Genomic DNA, 6585 nt, shown 5'->3' on the forward strand with positions numbered 1-6585 from the left:
GGTTAAATTTTACCAGTTATTAAGTCGTGTTAATCTTAATATAACTTAACTTAATTGAACAACGCCAAACTAATTTTGTCTTATCTTTCGCAGTGTTCATTTATCATAAAACCTTAACCCAATCTTTACAGTGCATTCCCAACGAGCAAAGATTATAAAGTCGCATGTTACGCTACTTAATGTGTTAATTTAATACATACATACTACGTAGTAAGTTAGTAACACGAACACGTCGCGGATAAAATACTTATGTACGCTTGTACAGAAACTTGATAAAGCCGATGGAGGAAAATTTTAAATTTCTATAGGATTTTGATCAACCAAACTGCACATGGTCACAAGGTGGGAGGGCTTTCTTTTAATACAGAAAATAATTACGTTTATGACCCCCATGACTCCCCTCCCCCTGGATCCGCTGTTGGGTTAAAGCGATGATAGCCCAGTGAGTAGTACTTCGACTTCACTTTTTGGGGGACAGAGTTCGAATCCCAGCACGCACCCCTAACTTTTATAAGTTATGTGCGCTTTTAAACAATTTAAATATCACTTGCTTCAACGGCGAAGGAAAACATCGTGAGGAAACCTGCATGCCTGAGAGTTCTCCATAATGTTCTCAAAGGTGTATGGAGTCCGAACATGGCCCCTCTTCATTTGAGACCCGTGCCCTGTAGTGGACCGATAATGGTTTTATATGATGATGATGAGGGCTAAAAGTGCCATGGCCCGGGTTGATGACAGGCTGCTAGGGGCGGCGCAAGCAGAAATAAGAGTAAATGTAATTATTCTTAAAAAAATAAGCAGTTCATATGGGAAAGACCTAAAGCGTGATTCTGTTATAACCTCTCCACCAACGGAATAATAGGGTAAGTTTATGCAAACAGTACAGCTGCGGAAGACGAAATGGTGTTCAGTTTCTTAATTCTTGCTACAGTATGTCTTTCTAGTTTCATTGTTGTCATTCAAACCAACAAACTGTTGGATATTATTTTGGAATTATATTTTTGATTTTTCATTAATTTATGTGGCGGCCAATATTACCAATACGCCGCTGCACGGCTAGCATGGGCAGTAGACAATTATCTCCCCGGGGAAAGGATAAAAAATTATCTTCTCCCACAGCTTTATCAACTCTCAGAGCACTGGCGCACTAGTCAAAATCAGAATCAAAGTCAAAAATATCTTTATTCAAGTAGGCCCGGCCCATAGGTGGCACTTTTGCACTTAGAGAGATGAAGGCGATAACCACATTCGTAAACTTAAAACTAAAGCTACGAGGGTTCCTCTAGTGTAAATAATATCCAAATAATATATGTGTAATAATAGATGGGGGTTAACTTCTCCTATTCCATGTTCCCGTGCTTGAGCAGGTGGACACGTTATAATTAATAATCCCTTGTCATAATAATTTTTATCTCCTGCCTTTGCTAGCCCTGGATGTAGTTTTATAACTACCTACTACTTTTATAAACACCCAAATCCCGAAAACATGTTTGAAATTACTATAATGACTACGTAATTTATCCACCTGTCGACATTAAGAATGTAAAGGCAGGTACTTAATCATATGTAGCGATAAGGCCACCAAATTGTACTCTCTTGATTTGTATTTATATCTTTGTAACTACTTTTTGTTTCTTTGGTGTACAATAAAAGTGTATTCATTCATTCATATGTAAGTAGTTAGGTACCTGTAATTTTGACTATTATTATCTTTTTATCACTGTCTCTCTGTACATCCACCTCTATGTCAGGGATCTCTAGTTTATTGTTGCCGATTTACTGACAGTGCCTCCCTACTTATATTTTTATCTACAAAAAACTTGGAAGCAATCCTAGTCTTGTAGGTACCTACCTACCTAGTTTTATAGGTACCTACTAAGTACTCTGAGTTTGATTTGCTTGAATATGATGACTACTAGAAGACTCATATGAAAAACTGTAAACGCCGATTCACATAATATTTCCTGAGATATACCTAGTAAAACAAACGAAATATTCTTCATTTTGATACCTAAGACGTAGAATTAGCGAAATAAATAGTTATAGGTTTGCTCCCAAGATAACGACGGAACTCAGTGCGTAATTTTGTAAGTCCATGCTTACCGATCGTTTATCTTTGGGTCATTGTCCTACACAAATATAATTCTAGGACAGACTTTGTACTTAATAGTAGGATTCTGGAATACGTTGGCAATTTTTTACTCTCTCGTATGACAACTGATCTAAATTTAGGACAGTAACATTTCTCATTGACGTAAACTCGAAAGAAAAAGGCATAAAGGTATAAGCTTTCACCAGGTAGGTACATACATACCTACAAACTCTTTACTGCGATTACTTCCTCGTTTATATTCACGATAATTTTTTTTGCTTATTCCACTACAAGTTCGCCCTCGAATGCAATCTCACCTAGTGACAAGTGATGATGAGGTACCGGGCTAACCCGTTGGCAGTATTAAACCCCCTAATCGGTTTCCACGCGACATCGTATCGGAACGCTAAATCGCTTAACCGCACGTCATTGTCGATAGGGTAACTAGCCACGGCCAAGGCCTCCTACGAGCCAAATTCTTTCCAGTATAATGTGATCCTTAGCGTGTCTAAGATGTAAGCTGTATGCGATATTTCGTCAAAATCGGTTCATAGCTGCATAGATAACTGTGGCATACTTTCTTTTTAATACTCTGGGAACTAATAAACTAGAAAATAGTCTCGGGCAGGCTACCTTTTGGGTAAATTTCATTAAAATCGGTGAAGTGGTTGAGCTTAACATACGTTTTTTAATTCCACTAGTCTCTCACCGTAGTGATGATGCCGTCTAAGCTTGTACTGGACTAACCTGTTAGGGGTATGGCAGTGACATTTACAGTTTCTAAGCACGTGTTTTCAGTAGTTAGGTAACTAGCCTCCATTGACAGGAGAAACTTAAGAAATTATTAATACGAACCCTCGATCTATAACGGTATGTTGAATGTTTTTACGGGCGGATTTCTATTTACCCTGGGGTTCTATTTAAATGGGGTTAAAGCAAGGGCGGATCCAGCTTTGGCGCCAGGAGGGGGTCACATAGTCGTGGTCAAGTCGAGAACTTTTAATTTAATTTTGATGACAATAGATAGAAGTAAAAAGTAGGTATTTTATTAATGTACCTAAGTACTGTACTTAAATTTTTTTATTCTTTATTGTACACTTGAAAAACTTAACCTGAATAACTTGTACATATACCGGGGGGGGGGGGGGGGGGTGTTTATGACCCCCATGACTCCCCTCCCCCTGGATCCGCTGTTGGGTTAAAGCGATGATAGCCCAGTGAGTAGTACTTCGACTTCACTTTTTGGGGGACAGAGTTCGAATCCCAGCACGCACCCCTAACTTTTATAAGTTATGTGCGCTTTTAAACAATTTAAATATCACTTGCTTCAACGGCGAAGGAAAACATCGTGAGGAAACCTGCATGCCTGAGAGTTCTCCATAATGTTCTCAAAGGTGTATGGAGTCCGAACATGGCCCCTCTTCATTTGAGACCCGTGCCCTGTAGTGGACCGATAATGGTTTTATATGATGATGATGAGGGCTAAAAGTGCCATGGCCCGGGTTGATGACAGGCTGCTAGGGGCGGCGCAAGCAGAAATAAGAGTAAATGTAATTATTCTTAAAAAAATAAGCAGTTCATATGGGAAAGACCTAAAGCGTGATTCTGTTATAACCTCTCCACCAACGGAATAATAGGGTAAGTTTATGCAAACAGTACAGCTGCGGAAGACGAAATGGTGTTCAGTTTCTTAATTCTTGCTACAGTATGTCTTTCTAGTTTCATTGTTGTCATTCAAACCAACAAACTGTTGGATATTATTTTGGAATTATATTTTTGATTTTTCATTAATTTATGTGGCGGCCAATATTACCAATACGCCGCTGCACGGCTAGCATGGGCAGTAGACAATTATCTCCCCGGGGAAAGGATAAAAAATTATCTTCTCCCACAGCTTTATCAACTCTCAGAGCACTGGCGCACTAGTCAAAATCAGAATCAAAGTCAAAAATATCTTTATTCAAGTAGGCCCGGCCCATAGGTGGCACTTTTGATGCGTAAATAAGAATTACACGGTAGAGAGATGAAGGCGATAACCACATTCGTAAACTTAAAACTAAAGCTACGAGGGTTCCTCTAGTGTAAATAATATCCAAATAATATATGTGTAATAATAGATGGGGGTTAACTTCTCCTATTCCATGTTCCCGTGCTTGAGCAGGTGGACACGTTATAATTAATAATCCCTTGTCATAATAATTTTTATCTCCTGCCTTTGCTAGCCCTGGATGTAGTTTTATAACTACCTACTACTTTTATAAACACCCAAATCCCGAAAACATGTTTGAAATTACTATAATGACTACGTAATTTATCCACCTGTCGACATTAAGAATGTAAAGGCAGGTACTTAATCATATGTAGCGATAAGGCCACCAAATTGTACTCTCTTGATTTGTATTTATATCTTTGTAACTACTTTTTGTTTCTTTGGTGTACAATAAAAGTGTATTCATTCATTCATATGTAAGTAGTTAGGTACCTGTAATTTTGACTATTATTATCTTTTTATCACTGTCTCTCTGTACATCCACCTCTATGTCAGGGATCTCTAGTTTATTGTTGCCGATTTACTGACAGTGCCTCCCTACTTATATTTTTATCTACAAAAAACTTGGAAGCAATCCTAGTCTTGTAGGTACCTACCTACCTAGTTTTATAGGTACCTACTAAGTACTCTGAGTTTGATTTGCTTGAATATGATGACTACTAGAAGACTCATATGAAAAACTGTAAACGCCGATTCACATAATATTTCCTGAGATATACCTAGTAAAACAAACGAAATATTCTTCATTTTGATACCTAAGACGTAGAATTAGCGAAATAAATAGTTATAGGTTTGCTCCCAAGATAACGACGGAACTCAGTGCGTAATTTTGTAAGTCCATGCTTACCGATCGTTTATCTTTGGGTCATTGTCCTACACAAATATAATTCTAGGACAGACTTTGTACTTAATAGTAGGATTCTGGAATACGTTGGCAATTATTTACTCTCTCGTATGACAACTGATCTAAATTTAGGACAGTAACATTTCTCATTGACGTAAACTCGAAAGAAAAAGGCATAAAGGTATAAGCTTTCACCAGGTAGGTACATACATACCTACAAACTCTTTACTGCGATTACTTCCTCGTTTATATTCACGATAATTTTTTTTGCTTATTCCACTACAAGTTCGCCCTCGAATGCAATCTCACCTAGTGACAAGTGATGATGAGGTACCGGGCTAACCCGTTGGCAGTATTAAACCCCCTAATCGGTTTCCACGCGACATCGTATCGGAACGCTAAATCGCTTAACCGCACGTCATTGTCGATAGGGTAACTAGCCACGGCCAAGGCCTCCTACGAGCCAAATTCTTTCCAGTATAATGTGATCCTTAGCGTGTCTAAGATGTAAGCTGTATGCGATATTTCGTCAAAATCGGTTCATAGCTGCATAGATAACTGTGGCATACTTTCTTTTTAATACTCTGGGAACTAATAAACTAGAAAATAGTCTCGGGCAGGCTACCTTTTGGGTAAATTTCATTAAAATCGGTGAAGTGGTTGAGCTTAACATACGTTTTTTAATTCCACTAGTCTCTCACCGTAGTGATGATGCCGTCTAAGCTTGTACTGGACTAACCTGTTAGGGGTATGGCAGTGACATTTACAGTTTCTAAGCACGTGTTTTCAGTAGTTAGGTAACTAGCCTCCATTGACAGGAGAAACTTAAGAAATTATTAATACGAACCCTCGATCTATAACGGTATGTTGAATGTTTTTACGGGCGGATTTCTATTTACCCTGGGGTTCTATTTAAATGGGGTTAAAGCAAGGGCGGATCCAGCTTTGGCGCCAGGAGGGGGTCACATAGTCGTGGTCAAGTCGAGAACTTTTAATTTAATTTTGATGACAATAGATAGAAGTAAAAAGTAGGTATTTTATTAATGTACCTAAGTACTGTACTTAAATTTTTTTATTCTTTATTGTACACTTGAAAAACTTAACCTGAATAACTTGTACATATACCGGGGGGGGGGGGGGGGGGTGTTTATGACCCCCATGACTCCCCTCCCCCTGGATCCGCTGTTGGGTTAAAGCGATGATAGCCCAGTGAGTAGTACTTCGACTTCACTTTTTGGGGGACAGAGTTCGAATCCCAGCACGCACCCCTAACTTTTATAAGTTATGTGCGCTTTTAAACAATTTAAATATCACTTGCTTCAACGGCGAAGGAAAACATCGTGAGGAAACCTGCATGCCTGAGAGTTCTCCATAATGTTCTCAAAGGTGTATGGAGTCCGAACATGGCCCCTCTTCATTTGAGACCCGTGCCCTGTAGTGGACCGATAATGGTTTTATATGATGATGATGAGGGCTAAAAGTGCCATGGCCCGGGTTGATGACAGGCTGCTAGGGGCGGCGCAAGCAGAAATAAGAGTAAATGTAATTATTCTTAAAAAAATAAGCAGTTCATATGGGAAAGACCTAAAGCGTGATTCT

This window comes from Pararge aegeria, chromosome 17 (assembly GCF_905163445.1).
Source record: "Pararge aegeria chromosome 17, ilParAegt1.1, whole genome shotgun sequence".
Lineage (NCBI taxonomy): Eukaryota > Metazoa > Arthropoda > Insecta > Lepidoptera > Nymphalidae > Pararge > Pararge aegeria.